General features: G+C 40.0%; 1 protein-coding gene across 3 annotated transcripts in view; it reads right to left on the reverse strand.

Moving 5' to 3' along the window:
* Window positions 1–12,538, reverse strand: part of OTUD7B (OTU deubiquitinase 7B) — a 56,348-nt gene extending 43,810 nt beyond the window's left edge. The window contains exon 1 of one of the 3 annotated variants that reach the window (XM_079919526.1): window positions 12,267–12,538. The gene's annotated coding sequence lies outside the window, so the exon portion shown is untranslated. The remainder of the gene's footprint in view (window positions 1–12,266) is intronic. The other 2 variants (XM_079919525.1, XM_079919524.1) reach the window with 2 other exon arrangements.
* Window positions 12,539–12,820: the final 282 nt, after the last annotated feature.

Consider the following 12,820-nt stretch of genomic DNA (forward strand, 5'->3'; position numbering starts at 1 on the left):
ATTCAGTATTATCTGAGTGTTGGGCTAGACTCAGTGCTTGCTTCCACCAGGGTATCCCTTTGGAGAGTAGATCAGAAACCAACCAAATCCAGCTCCCCTACTGCTATAACCCAGAATAAAAACATGAGCATTGTTCTTATCTATCCTTTTTCATAAAAGCAGTTACCAAATTCTATTTAGTTTTCTTCAAATCACATGAGTCTCTCCCCTTTCTCCATTCCCATCACCCCTGTAGAGACTCTTTTGTAACAGTCCTCTAACTGCTCTCTCTTCCTCCATTTCACACCACACGGCTGAATCAATTTTCCTAAAATACTAATTTATATATACAATTCCCTGCTCAGGAATTTTTCACTGTAAGGATAAACCAAACTCCTCGGCCTCAGATTTAAGGCCCTCTCCAATTTACCTAACTCTCCAACTTTATTAATCTCATTGCTCTCCTAGGTGAAACACTATGTCTACTTGTTCTGCCTCCCAAGCAAGATGGGCTCAGCTCAAAGTTCTCATACTTTGAATGTTTCCCCTCTATAATTACCCAGTCTTCTCTCTTCTCTAAGGCCTAGATTATCCTAAGGGTAAAAATTTTCCCTACCCACTCCCTCTAAACTTCTGTATAACTCTATATAACTGTATCCCTCACTTGACACGTAATGCCCATGACTTTGTATTACTATTTATCTTTTTATGCAAACATTCAGTCTTCATAACTTACTAAGTTCTTGATAACTTTAACTCTTTCTATACCTGAGGCCTAACTTTTCAGAGGGCAGATATCTAACAAAATGTTTGTTGTTGAGGGTAACTACCTTGAACAAGTCATTGAAATATTCTGGGCCTCATGTTCCTCACCCAGACAATGATGACAACATGTAAATTTCCTTTCCATTCTAAAATGCTACGTGAGATTATACATAATACTACATAGCCTGTATTTCTTTTTTTCTAAATATGTGTGTGTAAATATATAACACTATGTCCTATTTTAACCCAGAATATATATTCCCAAGGGGCCAAGTCTCCTACTACTTGTTTAGTTTATTTATTGGGTAACACTTCCTTGGCATCTCCTCAGAGCATCTTGTCCAAATTCCAGTACACAGCAGGTGTTCAGTAGAAAGGAATTTATAGTCTCAGCCAGACAGCAAACATCAAGGGAAATCTGCGTAGATGATTTTTTTCAATCTTACTTTCCATAATGAACTAGTATATTACCAAAAATTACAAAGATGATGTGAGAGAGAAGGAACTTAATATTAAAATGAGAGGTCACCTTGTGTCAAATAGCTAGGAATTTATTTTAGGCATCCAAAGAAACTAGGATGCAGCCAATCTTAAGTCTAACTCTCAAATTCTATTTGCAGAATTCTGAGGAGTGTGTTAAGTCTCTATCCCTAGACAGTAAACAGGGACCAAGTATTCTTCATATCAGATAATCTTGTCCTTAGTACTGATGGAAAATTTCAGAAAATGAAGAGTCCAAACACTCAGCCAGGTGAGCTCCTAGTTCAAAGAAGATGAAAGCAAACACTCACAAAGGAACTCATTAGAGCCTTAAAGTTTTTAAATGAGAGCATGCTATCCAAAATATTTTTGTTAGTAGCATTATATTTTCCCATTGTCTTGCCTTCATTCCTCACTTGGGACTATCTTCATGTAAATATCAAGACTTACTCATTCTAAAGCCTCAGAGGAATTCTTTTCTTTTCCTTTGAAGTCAGTTATTAATGATTCAAAAGGCACTAGCAGACCAACTCATTTAAAATGACCTAACTTTTCAAAGAATCATTTTAGAACACAAAGCTGATACTTTCAAAGCTGACGTCTATATATGATGTTTTCCAAGTAGGTATGTGGCCTGGATACAACTTTGATATAGTTTAGGTACAAGGTTTATAAAGAATTCTAAGCGGTTTTGAACGATGAGAGGAAACAGAACCTCTTTAAATTTTTATACATATCCCTTTTTCCCATTTCTGCTCCTCTGCTAACTCTCGCTCTCTACTCTGTTTCTTTGCTCTTTCTCCTGATTTCCGCATTCCTCCTCGCTCTTACCCTAAGAACTGTTTGGGGAACCATGGGTAAGAATCTGGTGCCAGGAGCCAGGGTTCTTACCCTCTTCCCTGTTAAGTCTCCAAATATCAATAAAATCAAGGGTCACAAGCAATTTTCTCTTCCCACCACCAGATCTCTCTTATCAAGACTAGAGAAGAGACATGGGGGTGGCAGGAAAGGATAGTGGGGTGGTCATCTACTCAAAGGAACTGCAAGCTCATTAAAGCCAATTCAATCAATTATATGTAGCTACTGACAGCGTAAGTTTTCATCTCAGCCTTATCTTCCAGGTACTCTGGCCTATAACCTTCACACATTCCCCTACAACCTTCCCAAATATACTAAATGTGTGCTGAGAAATAAGAACATTTTATCAAAAATTTGAGCTAAAGATAACTACAAAAGATAATCGGTTGTAAATTAAAGTTCAGAAGTGCATTTTAGAATTATAAATAGATTTGGAATTAGCCCTCAGAAAGGTCCATAATAATGTTCTTCAGAACCCCCATAGGAAATCAAGACGTGACATGTTAAGTTTAACTACAGTTTAAGTTTAAGCAATAACCATTAAATATAAGCTTAAGCAATAACCATTTAACATAATAACCATTAAACATAATAACCATTTAACATAACAACATAAACATAAGTTTAAGCAATAACCATTGGTGATATTTTACTTACTTTACCTCTAAAATTGCAATTTCATTATAGTTCAACTTAACATTTAATTTCTTCCTGGTGGGGGGAGGGAAGGGCTTCCGTGAGGCCTAACAATGTTATACTGGTACTACACATTCCACAATTAAAAGCTTAAAAATATTTTGCTGAGATACAATCTGGTCGCATCAATAAAAAAGGTGCTGTTAAAAGTATAAGTACATATATATGTACAAATGTGTACATTATTTAGGCTTTCTTTTTTAGAGGCCTAAGAATTCCTGTTTCTCAGCAGTATTCATTAAGTGAACAGATAGGCTGCTTTTTCCCAATGCCAATATAAATCTCCAGTGAAGGTGTCAAGACCTTGATGACAATAGCAGAATTTGATAGCTAGTGAAATGTGTCTGGCCACAGGAGCACATTGCCTCAAATACCATCAGGATCAATTCCCAGGAGTTTCCTCATTGGGATGATATCACCAATCAATTCCTATTTCATTTTTCAGGGAATGTTTGCTCTCATCTCCTACAGGAAGTTAGTCTTGACTGCTCTCAACTTTTATGTGCATTTCTATATAATTTTCAGTGCTGAATGTTTCTTTATAAGCTTTATTTTTCATTAGGGCCACTATATCACTCATAATTAAACAGTTCACCAACTCAAAGGACTGTCTTTATTTTTTTATTCATTAGTTAACCATTTAGTCACTAATAGCGACTAAATGCCTACTATGTTTATGTTACTGTGGCAAGCCCCTGAGGGATACAAAGATAAAATAAACTACTTATCTGCTTTCAAGGAGCTCACAGTATAGTAGAAGAGCCATGCTAAGGGCACAAATAAACTAAAATACAAGAATATACAACCACCACCAGATCAGTACCAATAAAATGATAGGCGGATTCAGAAGTAGGAAAGATCGCAGCCTGCAGGAGAAGAAAAACAGGAAAGTTTTCATGGAAGACAGGGTTTAAACTGGGACTCTGATGGGTAGGATTATTTCATGAGGCAAGTGGGGAGGACAGTAGAGGAAAAAGGCTTCAAGATTAAGGTGATTAAATGAACTAGATCTACATGTACACAAATGTGAAAAACAATGTTGAGAGAAAAGGTTGCAAAAATATACATGCAGTATGACTCTATTTATGATTTCAAAATAAAACTATATGTTGTTTGTGTCTATATTACACATTTTTTAAAAAAGTATAAAACATGAAATGGAATGATACATAACAATTCAGAACAGGATTCATTTCCCAAGAAAGAAGAAGGGGATAAGGATGCAGAGTAGGACTTTGGCTATATCTAATACCTAACAGAGAGTGAGAGATCTAAAACAAATATGACAAAATGTTAATATCCATTAAATTTGGGTTGTGGGCTCAAAATTGTGTTAGGGTTTATTCCCCTGAACTTTTCTAAATATTTAAAATATCTTAGTATTCAAAATTTTTAAATTAAGAAAGGGCCGGGTAACTGGAAGAATAGGGGAGTCATTAACACAAAAATAATCAGAAGCAGGTTGGTTCCCCTAAACTTTAAGGGAACAGTTGATAAGCTCAGTTTTAGACTGAAGAGCGTCCTTCAGATCCCCCACCTAGTGTGCACAAAAGGCACTTAGAACAGAGTGAGGTGGAGGCTGACATATATGGACAGAAAGGAAGTTTTTATTGCCATCCTAGGTCAGATAACTGAAGGCAGAGAGAACCACCTTCCCACGTAGCTTAAATGCCCTGTAACCAAGTCATCTGCCGCAAAACAAAGCCAAGGAAACTTCCAGTTACACAGGAATTCAGATAAAGACTCACTGTGAGTAGCTATTCCATGCCGCCTCTCTCCCCACCCCTCCCCCAAACACTCATAAACAAAAACAAAATGTACCCTTGCCCACTTGAGAAAGAATTAAGAATTGGCAGCTCTGCTAAAGTGGACAGTATCCAATCCAAGGCCCTTCTCTGGAGATGTTGACAGAGCCCAGAGAAAGGAGTAGAGAAATCATAATTCAGTTAAGTTTCGATGAAGACTTACCAGTGGAAGGCATCCATCCTTCTACATCCCCTCATGTCCCAACTTTCCCCAGGGGAATCTAAGGACCTCTAAGATGTCCTCTATCCTGTTCTGTTTTTCTCCAGCAAAAAAGACTAAAACGCAAAATCCAAACTCTTACTTCACGCTTTAAACCCAAATAATTTATTTACCTTCACAAAAATCCAATGAAATTAAAAACATGGGGAAGAAAGATTTAGAATCCAAGTATAATGACAAATCTTGTTTTTTAGATATACTTTTTTCGGTGCCCAATTTATCATAGCTTATTTCTTTTACCAAAGTTTCATTAGTACAATTTAAAATTAAGTTTAAAAGAAAACTTGAAGGCAACTTAGCAGGAGAGATAAATACATCTACACACACAATAACACAAATACCCTGACATTCTTCTACATTTGAATCACTATCGCTGAAGAATCCTAACATCCTATTCACTCCACTCCAGGGCATCCAACTGCCCCAGGTCAAAGTCCCTATTCTCCATGGTACTCTCAGAACAGATCTTCCTCAGTCAGACCTGGGAAAATACCACTGTTCACTTTGGACTAGTAAAAAGGACAATGGAGTGAAACGACAGAAGTCCTTCTGTCTTCTAGCTCAATGCAGTGTGGCAGAATGGAACAAACACTGCAACGGGACTTGTGAGGGAATGAGAGAGGTGAGCTAACATTTATTAATCACCTACCTCATTACAGCCACTGAAGACTGAATTCCAGACCAAGCTATCACTTCACTACTTCTGTGATCCTAAGTAAATCTCAGGTATTCCGTTTGAAAATCAATGAGGGAGATTAAGAAGCCTAACAGTCCCTCTAGTTCTCTGATTCCATGATTCCACAAACATGATCACTCAACAACAAACGTATTACTGTTAAACATAATAAAGTTATTTTAAAAGTCTTCTGCTTTGTTCCTCTCCAATCCACCCTCTATATACCACTAACAAAATAATCTTTCTAGAACATGAAAATTACTTTATCACCCAATGCTTAAAAACCCTTAAATGGCTTATCATTTAGTGTAGCACAAGATAAAGCTGTCCATGATCGGCCTTACCTACTTCTCCAGCCTCTTCCCCGCCCTCCAACCCTGTCCTCCAGCCATAATAATTACTTAAAAGTTACCTGAAGAAGCCTGACTGTTTCGTTCCTTTAAGCTTTTGTTCATGCTGTTTTCTCAGCCTGGAGTGTACTTCTCTCTCTCATCTGTAGGGTATATCCTTAACTCATCTTTCAAGACTCAGCTCAAATATCATCTCCTCTGGGAGGCACTTTCCAACCTCTGAATGTCCAAGGCAGAACTGACCTTTAGGCCCCCACTCTGCCCCCTACATACCTCTAACACAATACCTATCACACTTCATTCCATCTATATACTGACACATCTCTCTCCTCCCACTAGACCCATAACCCCCTTGGACATTGAGATCTTGTCTGACTCATCTGCTTCCTTAGTGCCTAAGACAGTGCTTACAAGAGACATTCAATGGGTATTTGATGGAGTGGGGAGCAGAGGAACAGAAAACATGAAAGGAGACAGAAAAACTCAATTAAGATGGCCTGAAGAGTGGAGAATAGTAGTATTTATCAGTACCACTATCTTTGGCCTTCTGCTCTTTCCCTAAACTCTAGTCTTCAGAGAGTTTATTCATCTTCTTGGCTACAGCTACCACATCTATGCTGATGAACTGCAAAACAACACTTTCAAGCATTATTAACCCTCACCGCTCCACCAGCTGTAGGCTCTTCTCTAACAACTGGAACACCTTTCATTCGGATGTTTCATTGCCACTTTAAATCCAAAACATCTCAAACTGAACTCATCATATTTCCTTAAGAAATGAGGAAACCTCCCTAACTTCTTTACCCCAGTCAGTATCTCAGAAACCCAGGCTTAAAATGCTATCATTATGTTTGATTGAACACTCTCCATCATCTTCCACATCCAGCCCGCACTGATTTCAATTTTTTCCTTCACAATCTCTTTGTCACTCTTTCCCCTCCTTAACCCACCCTCCACAACTCTAGCTCAGGCCTCATCACCTCACACATCCCAGCTGCTAATCTCCCTTCCCTCCAAGCCAATCTATTTCCCAATATCATCATATTACAATCCTAATAAAAAATTCTCAGTGGTTAGCTATTTTCCATTGTTCAAGACCTAAACTTATAAGCCTGACTTTTAAGACCCTCTATAAACATAGCTCCAGACCATCCTAACCACCTGTGTTTTACTACTATTCACTGCGACTCAGGTCAGTCTCATCACTGCCCCAAGAACATTCCAAGTACATTCCTGTGCCCAGGCTTCTGCTTGATCCCTCTCAGCTCCAAATTTAAATGATTTTTTTGTTATTTGCTTCATTTTCATTTCTTGTACCTAATACAATTTTTTTTAAGATCTGGAGTAAGTCACAATTCCTCTGTGACATCACTCATAACTACCTGAGTACTCTACTCCCAAAACACCTATGGTATGAGGTCTGTATTATGCAAATGATAATACACTTTCACATTTTAAATTTTTCTCTGGCATAAAGAGGCTCAATAGGTATTCATTCCTTCCTATTCCCCTTACTCCCAACTAGGCTGTAAATTCTTCAAGGGCACAAAACTGTCATTTTTCCTAATCCTCCATACCACTTAGTAGAACTAAATTCACAGCAGGATCACTAAAAATAACAGCTTAGTAGTCTCTCCTATCAAAAACTATTTCTTATAGTATAAGGTATAAGAGATAATCCTAAAAAACACAGTTAAAAATAATCCTGAACTAAACTGTATAAATTAAGATGACTGATTTTTCCACCTCTGAATTTTAGCTCAGAGATACTTCAATCTCCTGACTTAAGTGGTAAATAATAATCCTGTGCCCATGACATCACAAGCACATAGTTTGGTAATGATTATGAGAAGGCTGGGGGTAGGCAAGGATGAAGGAAAGCAAGTCAACTGAAAGAACAAGGATGGAAGAACAGCTGTGTGATTTTTTTGGTTACTTCTTAAGTGTGGACTTCTCCTCATTCCTTTTCTTTTTTTTTTTTTTTCTTAAATTGGCCACATTTTCAAACAAGTTTACTCCAGGAGGAAAAATCTAATAGATTTTCAAAGGAGCTAATATCTGAAGAGCCTCTACAAAGCCCAAGTCCTTCAAAAAAAAGCCAGCTTAATCTTCAACAATGCAGTATCACGCAGTAGGACTCTTCCAGATATTGTGTGTAAAGACTTATTCAGGCTGCAGCATAGGCATCTTCTACCAATAGCTCTTAGGAATAAGGCAGACAGCCTGAGACCACATTGGACACACACAGATTTTGAAAAGAAATTGGTCTTCATTAACATACTCAGTATAGCCCAGTCTTAATTACCCTCATATGGACTTTTCATTTTATGGATTTCTGAGGCAAAATCTTTAATCCAAGACTGACGTTTCTTCACCATCAGTATACTTTCCTCACTATCAGGTAATTCAGGCTTAGAAATGCCAATTCATTTCATCAGTATGATCCCCAAAACACTAAAATAAGTCTGGTTTTTAAAATAATGCATTTTCCAACCAAGAACTTTCTTTCTGAAGTTCTGAATTACCTAAACTAGTGCTCCCTACAACAGCAGAGACAACTGAAAGTTCAATGCACTGGAAACATGACACTGCCCTTACCATAAGCTCTTGAAGAGAATCCAGACATAGCCTTGAGACTTCCCCACAGGTTGGTACAACATCAGACAGTCACAAGCAGAGCTCAACATAGTGAGTAAGGTGTGTAAATACAAAAATTTCTACAAGGAATCTTACGTCTCCTGGCTGATCTCTTTAGGCCAGGATGGTCCAGAAGAGAAGTAGGAGAGTCACAATTTACCGGAGCCTGACTCCTTGTCCCTGAGTTCTTGGATCAGAGGGCTCAATACTTCTCATTAAATCCATCCTTTGTTCAAGGACCTACAATGACTCTATTGACCCTTTCATCAACACCCAACAGAGTCTGGCCTCTGAGTCCCCTCCACCCTCTCGCCTGCTCTACCCATGACTTGACCAACCCACATTCTCTCCAGTCATTCTCATTTATTCTCCCCACAAACACAACTTAGTCATTCATACCATCATTGCACACTGTACATTCTATACTTTCTGCCCAGAAGATCTTTTATCTCCTTTTACTCCTAACACAGAATAATTATTTTATTTATTGGAATGCTCACACCTATTATATAGATAAGGATGGAGAAGTAAATTGCCCAAGGTCACATTAGTAAAAAGTAGAACCACAAGTTGAACCAAGATCGTCTAACTCCATAGCCCATGCCTCATTATGACTGTAATCCATAGCCTCCCAAGTCCACTTCAAATTTTACTGACTCAGAAATCTTCCCTAATTTACTTCATTCATACTTTGTTACTTCGAATTTCCTAATCTCTACATACTTCATTTGTAGCACATTAAACTTGGTTTTGTTTATATGTTTTTTCTTAAATGTTAAAGCTTATAATAGTCTGCTTTCTCATTTACATACTGCCTTCCCCAACATCACCCTTGTCCCAAGGGCAAGAACACCTGTTTTTACAACTTTTATATCTCCCCAAAGCCTGTCACTGACACTTGGAAACTGCCTTATCCACAGGAGTGTTCAGTCATTATTCAGCAAGGATTTATTACTTAAAAAAAAAAATCAACTTCCTTCTTCTATCATATTAAAAAATCAACTAATTTCAGGCATTCATGATAAAACTGTCCTGCATCTGCATTCTAGTTACACAGATTTTAATTGTCTGACTTATCAGGGGCTGTTGAAAAGATTCCAGGCTGCCATTCCACAGCTCCTAAGTTTGCATAGGAAAGATACTGCTGAAGTCACACTTCAAAGCATTGTTTCAGGATTTTTCCCTTGATGGGATGAATGTCTGGCGTAAGGAGAACGTGTGCTCCCTTATAAAGTCCTCTGCCAGCATACTTAGCATGCTTGAGACATTCAGGAGCTCTAAAACTTTAACAAGTGGCACTTAGTGCCCCCGTTAACAGTCTGAAAACTTATTTTTAATACTGAGTTACTCCATCATAATTCACTTAGTTACATATATATTGAATCTCAAAATTCCAAACAAAGCCTTCTGAGAACTGAAAACAGTGATGGGCTATTGGGCTGCTACACTTATTCCTAGAGTTTATTCACTCCTTCAATCCCCACCCCTAACCCCTGGAATAATATATGTAGTTCAACTAGGGGAAGTTGCTAAATACAGATATGAATTGAATTTGCCAGATATCATCACTAATATTGGCACGAACTAACTCATAAATTAAAACAACTATTGATAGTCAACAGACTCTGGAACAGCATGTGTGATTTTTAAAAATTAGATATTACCCTTCAAATTAAGTCATTTTCAATAGGGGTCCCAAAAGAAAGAGATTAACGAAATAAAGCTTCAGGAAAATTTCCACGTTGTTGGTAACATAACTACACAAAGTCCAACTAGTAATTAACATTCATTACTGGTCAGCTTGCCTTATACAAGTCAGTAGACAGCCCTTTCTTTGGCAAAGGTTTACTTTTTTTCTTCACAAAGGAGTCTTTGGCATTAAATGAAAGGGATAAGTCAAAGCAGGCAACAACAACAACAAAAATAGTAATAGTTTGGAAACTATCTTCCTTCCATCTTTCCTTCCTGCTTGAATGCGTACTGTCCAAAGTGGATATCTGTTCAACTCTAAATTATTCATGTTAATGGATGATTATCGGTAGAAAGGTGCTGATAATCCGAAATGGAAAAAATCGAAAAATAATCTATTTCAGTTTTGGAAAATCTTTTCAGCGTATTTATCATTTCAATTATTCCTAGCATGAGCTAATATGTGTATTCATTTGTAATCTCTAAGTACATAGTAACTGGCCACTAACTCAGGGAGGTGCTCTGAGGCATGCTGCGTAGCTAGCGGAAATTAGAACAGACTGGTATTCAGCTTCCAGATGAGCAACATCAATTTCATTTATTTTACAGTTCTGTCCAGCCTTCAAAATATCAATAGACTAGCACAGCAGGTTGGTTACTAACCTTTAAAAGAAAGGCTCGGAAAAACAATGAGGACAAAGAGTATAATTGTTTGCCCATAATGTATTCATTTGTAAATTATGCACAGCAAATGTTTAATTACAAGTCTGATTCTCCCTAGGCACCCAGCATAAGCCCCTGCTGTCTTCTCCATCCCATCAAGAATGCAATCTCACTTATTAGGAAAGAAAGTTTCTGTTTTTTAAAGTAATACAGTATAGAAAATGTTTTTTAAAAGATTTAGGACTAACTACCCTTTTGGACCCGCCTTATCGACTACCTCTTCTCTCTACTTTGTCCTTTCCCACTTTAGAAATAGGTTGAAAGACAAAGGGATCCAGCGTCCTCTAAGATCTAAATATACAGTATGAGAAGCCAAAGACTGAACATTACCTGTTTCTGATTTTCTATAAAGTATTTTATACATATATGTACTAAAAGTCAACTAATTTTTGCCTTTGCATTCATGAAAACTCCCTGAAAAGCTGGGGAGAACCTCTTACAGAAAATTTCTTTGAACCTAATTTTTATATCTGTATTGTGCCCAGAGAAGCCACCTGGGCTCCAGAGAGATTATCTAGACCGTGGGGGGGTGGGGGTGAGGGGTGGGAAAAAAAGAGGAAGAGAGAGAAGGAAAGCCGGAGGGGAAGAGAGAGGCGGAGAGAGAGACTCAGAGCGCTGGTCCTTGTGAGCCGACAAGCTAAAAATACGCCGGCCCAGTAAACAAATCCCGTTCCATCCCGACCGGAGCCACACCGTTAACCTAGTAATTATGAGAAGAGGAGTGAGATCACGCAGCCCCCGGCTTACTCATCATCAGCTTCTAAAGTTTCCATCGGCTCACGGCAACTTTTCTTTTTTCTAAAGTTCATAAGCCTGCCCTAGAACCAACCTCTCTCTCTCCCTCTCTCTCTCTCTCTCTCTCTCTCTCTCTCTCTCTCACACACACACACACACACACACTTCTTTTTCGCTCCCTTCCTCCATTACTAGACGCACCTCAGTTTGGCTATCGATAGGGGAGAACAGCTTGTTTTCTTTTCATTTTACTTTTATATTGAGACTTTAAAATGAACTTTATCCTACAATGAGGGTAGTACCCTGCACTCCTAGCCACCTTAAAACTCCACCATCTCTCCCCGAAAGTCTAGCTGACAAGGGAGGACCGTCCAAACTGCCCAGCACAGTTGACGAAGGGAGGCCACGAACGGGGAAGGGAGGCTGGGAAGGCGGGACGCAGGTGAAAGGGAGGAGTAACCGCGGAAAGGTTGGGGCCAAGCAAGGAACAGTCAGGGCGAAGAGGGGGTGCCGAGAGGAGATGGCTCAGGGTGAAATATAATCAGAAAGGAGATGGGGAACAGTGGCGATCAGAGGGTCAGAGTTTGGGAGTCTGAAGAGGCGGGAGGGGCGGGAGCAGACGGGGGAGGGTGACAAGGCGGGGGCTCCGTTACCCTCGCGGCTCCCGGGGCAAGGCCCTAGGCCGGGGCGGAGCGCGGGGCCCGGCTGCCTCTCCTCATTCCTCTGCTGTGACCCCGGGGTCCGGCCGGCCCCTCCCCCGTCGACGATGGAGGCGGAGGCGGTGGCAGAGACTGAGACCGCGGCTGCTGTTCCGCACAGGATCAGGAGCTGGAGCCAGACGGGACTGATCTGGACTGGCCTCCCCCAGTGGCTTTTTGCCTGCTCCACACTCGACTCCGGCTGCTGGTTCAGGATCGGTGGTTTTCGGCCGTCCGGCCGGAAACAAGCGCCAGTTTCCGGCCGGAGCGGGTTGGTGGTGACACCCAAGCGGCCCCCGGGCCTCCTCCCGCCCAGCCCCGCCCCGCCCCACCCCGTAGCAGCCCCGCCCTTAGCGCCACTCCCCTAGCTGCGGCCAGTTTGGCGCTTGCCCCGTGCGTGACCCCGTGTTTTCCTGGCCCGTGTACCTAAAGCCCCTGTTCTGGAGAGTTCTTGAACCGGAGCTGGAGGGCTACTGGGTGGACTCTTGAGACTTTGAGGTGTAGTTAGT

This window comes from Stenella coeruleoalba (assembly GCF_951394435.1).
Source record: "Stenella coeruleoalba genome assembly, chromosome: 1".
In the NCBI taxonomy this organism is placed as follows: domain Eukaryota; kingdom Metazoa; phylum Chordata; class Mammalia; order Artiodactyla; family Delphinidae; genus Stenella; species Stenella coeruleoalba.